The 12,296-nt window shown below is 37.7% G+C and overlaps 1 protein-coding gene across 1 annotated transcript in view; it reads left to right on the forward strand.

Annotated features, from left to right (window-relative positions):
• The first annotated feature begins 10,133 nt into the window (after positions 1 to 10,133).
• Positions 10,134 to 12,296, forward strand: part of eya1 (EYA transcriptional coactivator and phosphatase 1) — a 95,981-nt gene continuing 93,818 nt past the window's right edge. Inside the window, exon 1 of the mRNA XM_047350242.1 lies at positions 10,134 to 10,207. The gene's annotated coding sequence lies outside the window, so the exon portion shown is untranslated. The remainder of the gene's footprint in view (positions 10,208 to 12,296) is intronic.

Here is a 12,296-nt window from a genome sequence, read left to right on the forward strand (position 1 = left end):
AGAGCTATCACGCTACTTTAGGGGAAGTGTTATTATGGTTAAACATGCCAGAAGCTCTGTCTCATCATGAAACAAACCCACCCGTTGGTCAAACAACTGGTGGATCCTCCAGGAGGTCCGTCCTTTGCTCTGTTTGAGTCTTGTTTATGGTTAAATCCTGCTCATGGCTTTTTGGGATTTTGAATAAAATGAGGAAATAGTGAGGGATGAGGGAAATTTTTAATAATTGTCACTGAGACCGCCCTACAAAGGATCAAATGTAATTCTATAAAACCTGTCCTAATTTGTTGTGTTCCTGCCATTATATTCAGTTTGTGCTCTTTTAACTGGTGCCCAATCAGTTCTTTTCCAATGTTTCAGGCAGCCTTTGCCCTGATTACAATGAGTTGTGGGTATTTCCTGCCTCTAAGCCTCGCATATGGATCGAGTAAGGCAGTGGCTGAGGGGACTACTGTTTCTCTCCACAACATCCCTCTTTCTTTTTTTATGCTTGAATTTTTTTTTTTCCTCTTACAGGAAAGCAAAACACGATTGCTGTGCTGTCAAAATACTAAGCTGGGCTCTGGCTCAACATCTGCACACATGTAGCCAAGAAAACTCCCAAGAGGCAAGCGTGGCCGAATGCAGCTTAATCCAAGGCATGATCGCCATCTCAGCTACACCTATTGCTGGCCGGTAACCCTGAGGCAAATTTTTATCTGATATTGTTGCTCACTTAGAGACACAGTACACACTGCAAAATTATTCATCTTTAAACTTTTAACATTTTGTCATGTTGCAACTACAAACCTCTGGCATATTCTATTGGGACTTTATGTGATGGATCCACACAAAGTAGTGTAAAATTGTGAAGTGGAAGAAAAAGGATACATGGTTTTTAAGACATTTTCAAGTAAACGTTTGAATGGTGTTGCATGCTTTTATGCTCAGCCTCTCTTTAATATGAAACCACCAAACAAAATCCAGTTCAATTAACTACTTTCAGAAGTCGCCAAGCTTGTAAACAGAGGTCACCTGTGTGAGACTTAATCTCAGTAGAAGTGCAGCAGTCCTGCTATACTAGAAGGTCAGTCAGTCATTTTCTACCGCTTATTCCATAGTGGGTCGCGGGGGAGCTGGTGCCTATCTCCAGCAGTCTATGGGCGAGAGGCGGGGTACACCCTGGACAGGTCGCCAGTCCATCGCAGGGCCCTAACAAACAGGTAATAGATAAAATAGTGCAGAGGTTTAAAGCAAGGTTAGGGTATAAAACAATATTCCAAGGTTTGTACACCTCAAAGATCTGTGTTCAATCCATTATCTGAAAGTGACTGACAGGCCATGCAAGACCAGCAATGTTCAGAGCAGCAGCCAATATGCCCATGGTAACTCTAAAGGAGCTGCAGAGATCCACAGCTATGGTGGGAGAATCTGGTGACTAGACAACTATTAGTAAAGCACTCCACAAATCTAACAGAGAATAGATTTATATAACAAAGCACAAGAATACACTAAGAAATAACAATAGAATGAACTGAAATGACAACAAAAGAGAACTTAAAAACTAATATAAATCAAGAAACAGAAACAAGAAACTCAAAAATACCTGACACAGCTTGCTCATTACAGGTAGTGTCATCATTTGTTGTCGTGAAATTGGACCCAGACAGAGACAGGAGCTTCATGTTGAAAGTGAAAATGTTTTAAAAGAAGACCTTACAAATATTGATGAGGCATGAGAATGAACTAGAGAACACTGTAAGGACAACAGGTTGATCAACACTGAGCTGGCAATGCAACAGGTGGATAGGCATGTAATGGCAGGATCTGACAAGCAAGGAAGGAAACTAGCTGTCTCATAACTGCTGGGGAGACGATTAGTGACAATGAAAACAGGTGAGTGTAATCAAGTGAATGCAGAGCAGCTAGGTAGTGCAACGGAATAAGGAATGTTTGCTAATTAGAGGTGGATCTAGGAGACATAAATGAACATAACTGAGCTAAGGGGAAAAAGGCAAAACAAAGAACAGACATGAAACACTAGAAGGGAAAAAAAACAAACATAATGGTGGATATTTTTAAAAGTGGTTATACAAAGTATTAAAAGGCTAAATACTAAATACACTAAATTTTCATATTTTACCTCCGCCAAGGAGGTTATATTTGTCACCTTATATTGGTCTGTCTGTCTGTTGGCAAGATATAATAATATAAGTTATAAATGAATTTTGATAAAATTTTCAGACAATGTGCGTATTAGGACATTGAACAGATGGTTAGATTTTGGTTGTGAAGCAGAGCACCATCTGGATCCAGGATTTGTTTGAAGGATTCTTTACCATTGTCTAACCATGGCACAACAACTTGGATTTCTCACATGGTTTGGGATCCTGTCGGCAGCTGATAGGCAGTGGCCTTGGCGGAGGTCTGCGCTCTCTGAGTTCTTTTGTAGTTATTTAAAAGTCATTATGAAATCTTTATAAAAGACGATTATATAATTTTCCTTCCACTTCACAATTATACATTACTTTGCGTTGATGAAACCTTGTACAATACACAGTATCTTCCGTGCACCCATGTCTTGGTAAATTGACAAATGTCACAATTCCAACTTTTTCGTTAGAGGGTATATATTCGGTTTTAAAGCAAACCTTTTTCTAGCATCAGTTTAAAAAGCCAAAGTGGATGTCAAATAATCTCCGTGTACGATAAGAAGGCTAACATCATCATGAAACATAACCTTTAGGAGGAAAGGCCATGTTAGTGACAAGATCCACATAAATGCTTTTAAAGGCATACTCTGGATGTCAGGTGTAATGTTTGATATGTTTAACATTTTCATCAGTTGAAAAATAATTCTTCAGAATCTACTAGTGATTGTATTAAAGCCACACATATGTAAGGCAAACCTAGCCGGTAATGATGTTGGTTTAAAGGAAAGGAGTGAGATTTCAGAAGTTGGGTGAAGATGGCACATCAGTGGAATCACATTATGTCCAAGAAGAGCCAGTAAGGTAACCCCTGCATGGTACTCCTTATGACTTTTTTAACCTTAAAACACATTATTTCTTCCATTTCCACTGGAAGGTGAAGACACATTGGTAAGGCGATAATTTTTAAAATGGTAACATATCTTCTTGTAGTAGTGAAAAAAGGTCAGTGATCTGGCATCCTCCACATGTATTAGCAACCATTGTAAATATGTAAAAAGTATTTAGGTAAATGTTTTTGAAGCAGCAACATTTTTTTCGCTCAGGAATACTTTGGTGCAGTTATTTAACAGCAAGCTTTGAAGACTTTTTAGAAATTATTTTTACCCTATTATCCGCTTGTGTTATTTCGTGCTGCGGCGAAACAAATTTGATTTGTAACATTCTCATTTCTTTTAAACTTTGGAATTATTGCTCGACTGTAGATATGATCAATAGTTGAGTGTGACCATATATGTTTCTTTCGGGTGACGGTGGCTCAGGTGGTAGGGGTTCGTCCCGTAACCTGTTGTTTGTTAGTTCAAACCCCCGCTTTGTCCATCTAAGTTGTGTTATGGTGGTCAAAGGGCCCGGTGGTAGCCCCACTTCTTCTGTCAGTCTCTGGCTACATTGTAGCCTGTCAGTGTATGAATGGGTGAATGACTGATTGTAATGTAAACCCCATGGAGTCCTCTGACTTAATAAAGTAAGTGTAAGTGCAGGCCATTTACTTGAGTATCATGTTGTCTTATCTTTCCCATTTTGAAAAGTGGCAAATAGAAACGGGCTTCTGTGTCACATCATGTTTATAATCCATGTGTACAATGATGTAAAATACAACAAATTCCAATGATGGTCCATTAGAAGCAGGAAAAGTGTTTATTGACCAGAACAGTTCTAATATTGGTCTAATATTGGTTTAAATCCCAACCATAACCATGACCCTAGCAAAGTACTTCCAATTTTTGGGAAAAATGTACTTTGCACCCTCCCCTTTAAAAATTGTATAATGCTAACTAAAAAAAGACTTTAATTCTTCAACAATCCTTCTTAGAAACAATGTAAAGCCTTTAACAAAGAGAGGAATTATGCCAGTTTTGTCTTTAAAATGTCTTTTTGTACCTACTTCTATTTACAAAACAGAAACAGATGACAATTGTCAAGTGCTTAAAGAAGCTAGAGAAAATAAAAAATATGATTATAAGTCACATCCCATCATATTATCTTGTCTTACCCATTTTCAAAATGGCCCTTCATGCCACATCATAGAAAACCCCAGGAAAATAGTTAACTATGGATTAATAGTTCCTCATCAGCTTTAAATAAAAGATTACACATTACAGCTGAATTTAAGTTATAGGTATCGTTACAGCTGCTGCTAATTGTGCAGTCACAGATTTTCGTAGCAACAATAATTGCTACAGTTAATGTAATTAAGTTAAAAGTTGGATTTTTATAAAAAAAACTTTTCAGTGTGAGATTATGCTACAGCAATAAAACATGAATTAGATGGCTTTTCGCACACCTTTACCTTGAGGTGCCAATTAAGGTTAAGGGCACTCTAAGTGGTAGGGCAGTGCAAACACTGGCAAGGTTTAGATGATGGAAACTGCTGTAGCATAAACAGCAATAACAATAAAAGTGACTGTGTGCAAGGGTTTATCATTACATATTCAAAATAAATCCACTAAAAACAGGACCAAACCATTTAGGAGAACTTCTCCTGGCTGTAGATTTTGGGATTTGATACCTATGCTTGAATGTTTACATTGAGCATATTTTTTTAAGAGTTAACTGCTCATTATTTCAGGCTCCACTGGCAAACAGCAACCATAATTTTTCCCAACCATAACCGCTGATAGTGGACACACTGAAGTGCATTTTTCTGCATACCTACAGCCGTATTTTATTTGGCAACCGGACAGGCCTTCACCTCAAGGCCATATCACAAAGCAAAGCAATGAATCAAAGTAATTTGGTAGTTACTTATACTTTTATATCCAGGGTTCTGGCAAGTCAAGCACATAAATGCCGATTAATGGCAGTTACTTATTATTGTTGGAAAAGTGGCTCAGGGCGTATTAGAAAATCTTTGTCATCAAAAAATTTAAACCAAAACGATTCTCTAATTAACCAATTAAAGCCATTTTGGACACAAAAAGCTTCCAGAGAACATTCGAGAGACCCTTATCAATAAATGATCAGATCCCTGTTATTAAAATTCGTGCCTCAAAATTGTGACAATGTGTGAATCCCTCTGTGATGCATGCAGAGTGCACAAAATGTTCCTCAGTCCATATCATGTTTTTAATGAGATTTCCTTGTCTCCCCTTATTTTATGTCTCTTTCTCTCTCTCTTGCTCGCTGTGCTGTCCTGTGGCAAACAAAAGAGATGGTGTGACACCTCCTAAATTACTGCTGCACGGAATATGATTGATTGACTTATTGTTGGCCTGCCAGGATCTCTGGAATGCACCGTGTGTGAATGGTGCCTCAAACAAACACGCTGGTAGATTGCTCCTCGGGTTACCTGGCTGGCACGCTAGCTATTATAAATCTTAACATGCATATGAAAAAAAAGACACTAATGAATCTTTTTCTGTGTAAAGTATGCTGTATTGCAAAATTATTCACGCGCCTTTTTCACATTTACACCGGTAAAGTGTAAATGTATTTTACTGGGATATTATGTAATAGTCCCACACAAGTAGTGTATTATGCATTTGTCTGAGTTTAGCGCCAATTTCTCTGATTGTCCTAAAAAATATTCAGTGCAACCAACTGCCATCAGAAGTTACCTAATTAGTAAATACTGCAGATTACACCCATGTGTAATGTATTCTCATTACAAGTACATAAGTGAACAAACAGCATCATGAAGATGACAGAACGCATCAGGCAGGTCAAGGCTAGAGGTGGGGAGACGTTTGAGGTGGTATTCTGTTCTAAAATAATATCCCCATCATCTTAAAGTGGAAAGAGTATGACTAAACTTTAAAACTTCCAAAGCATGCCTGTCCACCTGAACTGACAGAAAAGCATGAAGCAGATTTGCAGCCAAAAGGCTCATGGTAATACTGGAGGAGCTGCAAAGATTCTTTGACCAGATGGAGGAATATTTAGGTTGGACAACCATTATGAAATTCACAAGTCTGGCTTTTATAGGAGAATGTCAAGAGAAGACATTGGTTAATAAAACCAAAAGAACTTCTGTTAAATGTTTGCCACAAGCCATGCAGAGGACTCAGCAAATACACTATATCAGTGTATTTGGGCCTCACCACCAAATCACTGAATTCCAGTGATACAATAACTTCCATGGCTGCAAGTGTATAAAGTTTGGTCTGGAGAAACTTGACTGACCTGCACAGAGTCCTGACCTCAACCTTCTTAAACACCTTTGGGATGAATTAGAGCAGAGACTGCCATTCTGGTTTTCTCATCTAACTATGAACACACCCCTAAACCTTGTGGACGATGTTTACAGAATAGTAAAAGTTGCTGGATGTTGTCAAAGTTCCTGCACATGTAAAAGTTGACAGACTAATACTTATGGCAATATAGTATATATAGAAAACAGTGCTTTGGTTAGATTAAACTCAAAATTGAACATAAAACCCTGACTAGCAAAAAGCACACCCTCCACCCCCCAACCCACCCCATCTGTGAAACATGGTGGCAGCAGTTTCATGCCGTGGATGTTTTTCCTCAAAAGAGACATGAAAGCTGGTAAGAGTTGATGAGAAGAAGGATTGAGCTAATTACAGGGAAATCCTGAAGGACAACCTGGCAGAGGACACAAAGCACTTGAGACTGGGGTGAAAGTTTATCTTTCAGTGGGACAACAGCCATAAACATACAGCCAGATCCAAAATTCCAGTCTGTTGATGTTCAAACCTGGTAGACACATGTCCCACAATACTTTACTGTAAAGGAGTCGAAAGGAAGCCATACTTTTCAAATATTTAGAAGTAACATTTTTGGGGGATTTTTCTTTCCTTTTTGTTTCACGGTATGTATTGCTTTGTGATGGTCTGTCACATAAAATCCCAGTAAAAAAACAGTGAAGTTTGTGGTTGCAAAGTGAAACATGGGAAAACGTTCAAGGGGTGTGAATGCATTTGCAAGAAACTGTACATAAAGTTTTCTGTAGGTGTAGATTGTATCACGTTGTTTGGAACCGAATAGGGATGAAAAGAAAACATCCGCCCTCAAGTTGTAATTCTGCATATAATAAAATAAAGCACATTGCCTTATTAGCTATGGCAATTCTCCATTTAGCCACAATAACCTAAAGCTCAGCCTCTTCAAATCCAGCAAAATCACCTAAAACAGATGTGGCTGATGTGAGGTTCCAGATTGATCTGTGGAAAATAAAAAAACTTCTCACAGACGAGAAATGCGTAGAAGGATATCCCCATGAAGACAAAGCATTTGTGCATTGTTATATTTTATGTTGTTCCATAAATCAGAAATTATGGAGATGCTGAGAATAAAAAGCAGCTGACATTTTTAGCGTGACAGTTCCGCCATTCCGGCGTGTAAATGGCAGCGGGAGCTTTGTGACGCTCAGGCAGAGATCTCCTCCAGTTAAGCACACATCCTACAGGCTTTGTCCCGTGGTGGTGACCTGATCCAGCAGGAGGAAGCAACCAATCTGCAGGATATTAGATCAGCTCCGGGGGAGAAATTAATAAAATTCTCTCAAGTCTGCCTCACCTACCGTACTGAACCGTGAGATTCAGATGCTTGCACTTTATATGCTTTCATCAGAGCGACTCCATTAAACTCCCCTCTCACCAGGTTCAAATGATCTATGGGCATCATGATACGCCTGTGCAAGGTGTTGTGTTCCTCACAGCCAATATCCAGACAAGGGTGGTCTGTGCAACCGGATCCCTTGACATCACAGGGAACATGAAAACATGAAACATAGTTATTGATCACAGAGTCCAGACTAATCAAATAGCACCCTGGTTTGTTTGAAGTTAAAAATGGTTACAGTGGGTGTTTACCATTGCACTTCAGGACCCTTCAGCCGCACCCCCTCTCAAACATACACACAGAAAAGTGTTATTTGTGTTGTTAGATTTACATTAAGTCCATTTTAATTGCATCAAGCCACTAAACACATCTTACAATAATGGGCCTGACAGAAAATTGCAATCATCTGTGAAGAGCCTGTGGCAGTATAATGGACAAACCTAATTAATTTAATCTCGTTGCACTCCATAATGGCTGCACTTTATCATTTCAACAGATGGAGCACCAAGAAATTAAAAAATGCTCTCAAGGATATGTGGCACCCTCCATCCAATTGCATCCCCCATTTTTTCTGAAGGTGTGTTGGCTGAGCTGAAATGAAGGCTTGGACTGGAACCTTCGGTTGAGTGCATCTTCAAAGCCTAACGAGATTAAGGTAAATGTCAATTGATGCAACAAATCATCACAACTGCCTCGTGATGTATTGCTGGGGGCTGTTAGGTTCTGTCCATCCAAGCGTCCTGTATGATTAGTTAACAAATGGAGATGATTCAAGCAAGTATGAGTGATGGATGAATTCATCTGCAACACAGGAAGCTTTTATTGTCATTGGATTCATACAACTGTATGCATACATAAAATGTAAAATTACAAGTAATGACATAATAATAACTCTAAGGAGCTTACATAGTAATGTAAATGCTTATATGCATTGATAGGGCATCACAAAGCAGAATACAGTGCCTTGCCTTCTTCAAGGATTGCTTTCTATATATCTTCGACTCTGACCAGTTTCCTTGTCCCTGCTGATAGGAATTCCCACATGATGATGCTGCCAACACCGTGGGTAACCACACTGATTGTGTGTTCAAGGCAGTTTACAGTACAAGTTAGATTCCTCCAAACAAGGCTTTTTGCACATAGGGGAAAAAAGGTTTTATATTTTGGTGGCTTTGGAGAACACTCAATTTTCAAATGATGGATTGAACAATGCTCTAAGAGATGGCATGACCTGTCTGGTGTGTTCCTTGGTCTTCATGATCTGTTCGATATTTTTTTTCTAACAAACCTCTGAAGCCTTCACAGAACGGTTATATCCATACTGAAATTCAGTTACACAAAAGTGGACTAATTACAAAATTAGGTGATTTCCACAAGCAGTTGGTTTATTGCTTGCACTGAATTTTTAAAAGCGGCTGATTACAAATGCATGCCACGATTTTTAGATTTTAATCATGAAACAATTTTAAAAATTATTATGATTTTATTTCCACCTCAAATTGATGCACTTGTTTGTGTTGGTCTATTAAATAAAACCCAATGAAAACACAATGAAGCTCATAATTGTAACATGACAAAATGAGAAAAAGCTCAAGGGGTGTTGCCATGCACTGTAAATACAGTCTAAGACTGCATATAAATATTTTAGAGTTGTGTTTTTAGCTTTATTGGTTTATTATTTTTACAGGTGATTGTCAACAGTATAAGTTCTTTTAGCAGTCAGTTTGAGGTTAGACACCATATTTCACACATAGAATGAGAGATTGAAATTATATTTCTTTACATTTTCCCTTATCCATTTTTTAATTTTAAATTATCATCTGATTTGTTTATGTGAATTTATTCTTTTTAATGCCAAACCTATGGTGTATATATTTCTAGATAACTAAAGTTTTTGCTTAAATTGTTTTTTTTTTTAGACAAAATGTTTGTTAACCATATTTTATATTGTAAAAAAGCAGGAAGACCTAAATGGCATTTTGGGAAATTGGAAAATTACCATTAATAAGATACTTTCTAGAGATACATTTTTGTCCTGTTTTCAGTAGTCATGTTTGTGTTTACTGTTAAATAGTATTAGATGCTGTTCTTTTTACTTCATCTGATAATCCAAATTATGCATACGGACCTATAGGTGGCGTTCTAAATCAAATTCAAAGGAAAAGCCATATTACAGTTACAATAAAGACACACCACAAACCTCCCTAACATTCTGCCTACCTCAACTACATTGGTGTGATTATTCAAATCTGCCTCAGAGTTTTATGTATTTATACTCATAAAAAAAAAGCTTTTGTAAGAAAAAAAAAAAATAGTCGGTGTTAAAATGCACGCACATACAAGTATCAAACTCACGTTTTTTGAGAGAGTTATAGCTACTGCTCTCTAAGAAGACCTTTCTTCCTGCCTGCTGCATGATAACTTTCCGATTCTCTGTAACCTTCCGCCTCGGTTGCCAGAGGAAGTTCTCAGTATGCAATGACAAGCTTTTTAAGGTACGTTTTTACTCTCTTTGGTGTTTTATACACACATCGACTGTTTCCAGCCAGCAGCAGAGAGGACGAAAACGAGGCGTCCGTGATATTCATGTTCATAGACAGGGAGACTTGTTGCATGCGCAGACAGACAGTGGCTATATTTGTTAAAAAGACAGAAAGTTGGGGCATTTGAGGGCACCGGATTTGTCTTTTTTTCTTTGTTATTTTCTGTAACTTCGTTCATTTCTTGGCCATTGTTATTTTAGCAATTCGTCTAATTTGTGACCTAAATTGACAGCGTGTTGTTGACACGTCTCCAACATGGGCGGAGACAGAGCTGGTGCACAACCAGGACAACTGAGCTAAAAGTCGCAGGAGGATTTGTGATGAGCAAAAATAAACTGAAGCTGCTTTAATTAAAGCCGTCCACCTTCCGTTATTATAGGCTGCATAACAAGGGCCAGGATGTTATTCTAAAGGCGATACCTAGGGGCGTTGCTAGACACAAAGTGGTACTAGGTCTGAATATAAAAAGAGCCTGGACCCAGAATTTTTATTTTCATTGTCTTATTTACACAGTCCTTTTATATTCACATGAATGTAACTTTTATCCCGATAAAGGTGATTTAGGGTTCCTGCACATTTTTCCATTCGAGATTCCATACTTTTTCAGCATTAAATTTTCAGCCTAATTTTAATGTACGTAAACAAAAGTTTATTTATGTATTTATACAAACACTTAAACAATGAACATCATATGGTCAACAATTTATGGTTAAACTAATCAACTTTTCTGCCATCTGAGTATGTCATTGACGCAGATCCATTATTCTGAGTTTTTGTTATATATAAAGCTTGGTTTTGTAATTACCTGTCTTAAATGGGTCAAAAGAAACTTACTCTGTAGTTTTATACATGGCGTTCATTACAGTTTAGTGTTCGTTGCCCTTATGCTACCACCCCCTGGCTGTTAAGGAGAAAAAAAGAGGATGCAAATGTAGCTTTTTCTGTACTTTTCCAGAACTTGGAATAGCTAAAAAATCACCCTATACTATTTCAGACCTTTCAAAATTGCATAAGTACCCTGGTAATTTTACCATATTTTAAGCCACATGTTCTACTTCTTGCTGGTAATTGGATATTTGCTGTTGCCTATTAATGACGTGTAAGAAGCAGCTCACAAACATACCTGAAAGTTATTTTCACAATAATCATTTTTAGTTCTAAAAGTCTAAATTCAAGAGTAATTTGTGTCCCTCATTTAAGTTGACCCCTAAAACACAACAAATTCTTCATTTTAAAAGCTGTTTTAGATATTCCCATAAATATTTAATAAGTTGTTCATTAATGAACATTTCTGTGGTCAGAATAAACATCAGGAAATGTAACATGTGACATTACTGCAGGTGTTGGTTGTCATGGAAACCATGTCCTGTTCTTCATGTATGGACTGTCAAGGCCTTTTATTTTTGACATTGCGCCCCAGCTATGTTCCTAACATGAAGCAAATACATGAACGGAGTTCTGAGGGTCTTAACTTTAAGCTGTTAACGAAAAGGTTCTTAAAACTTTAACCCAAAATTGCAAAAAAAGGTATTTTTTCAGGGGACTGCACCACCCTAACATAAGCAATTTAAAGAAAAATGGCAGCCACACACTACCTGATGTTAACATATCCCGTATACACAAAGCAGTTACTTTGAATTTATTCACATCTAGCTTATGTCACAATGCAATCCCATCTGCAAAAACGCCACTGTGGATAATTCTTTTGTCTTTCCGTATTCCTTCATAGTTTCCTTCCAAACATTCAGACTTTTCTGTAATCTTCCAAAGTGGTTCTTTAGGTTGGTTGCTTAACAGTCACAACTCATTGTTGAAATCTGATCTGGAAATTTTTACTGGAGCACAGAAAATATATACTTAACAATGTGCCTGAGACAAATGGGCCTGGCGACACCCTTGGGCACCTTTAATTAGAATTTAGTTTGCAAAACAAACCTTGAAAAAGTTTATGTTTTATTTTAGACATTCACCTCTTATAGCAATGAAAGTATTAAAATCTATAAACCTAACAAACATCAAGTAAAAGTTGTTAAACCTATCT

This window comes from Girardinichthys multiradiatus, chromosome 21 (assembly GCF_021462225.1).
Source record: "Girardinichthys multiradiatus isolate DD_20200921_A chromosome 21, DD_fGirMul_XY1, whole genome shotgun sequence".
NCBI classification, from domain to species: Eukaryota; Metazoa; Chordata; class Actinopteri; order Cyprinodontiformes; family Goodeidae; genus Girardinichthys; species Girardinichthys multiradiatus.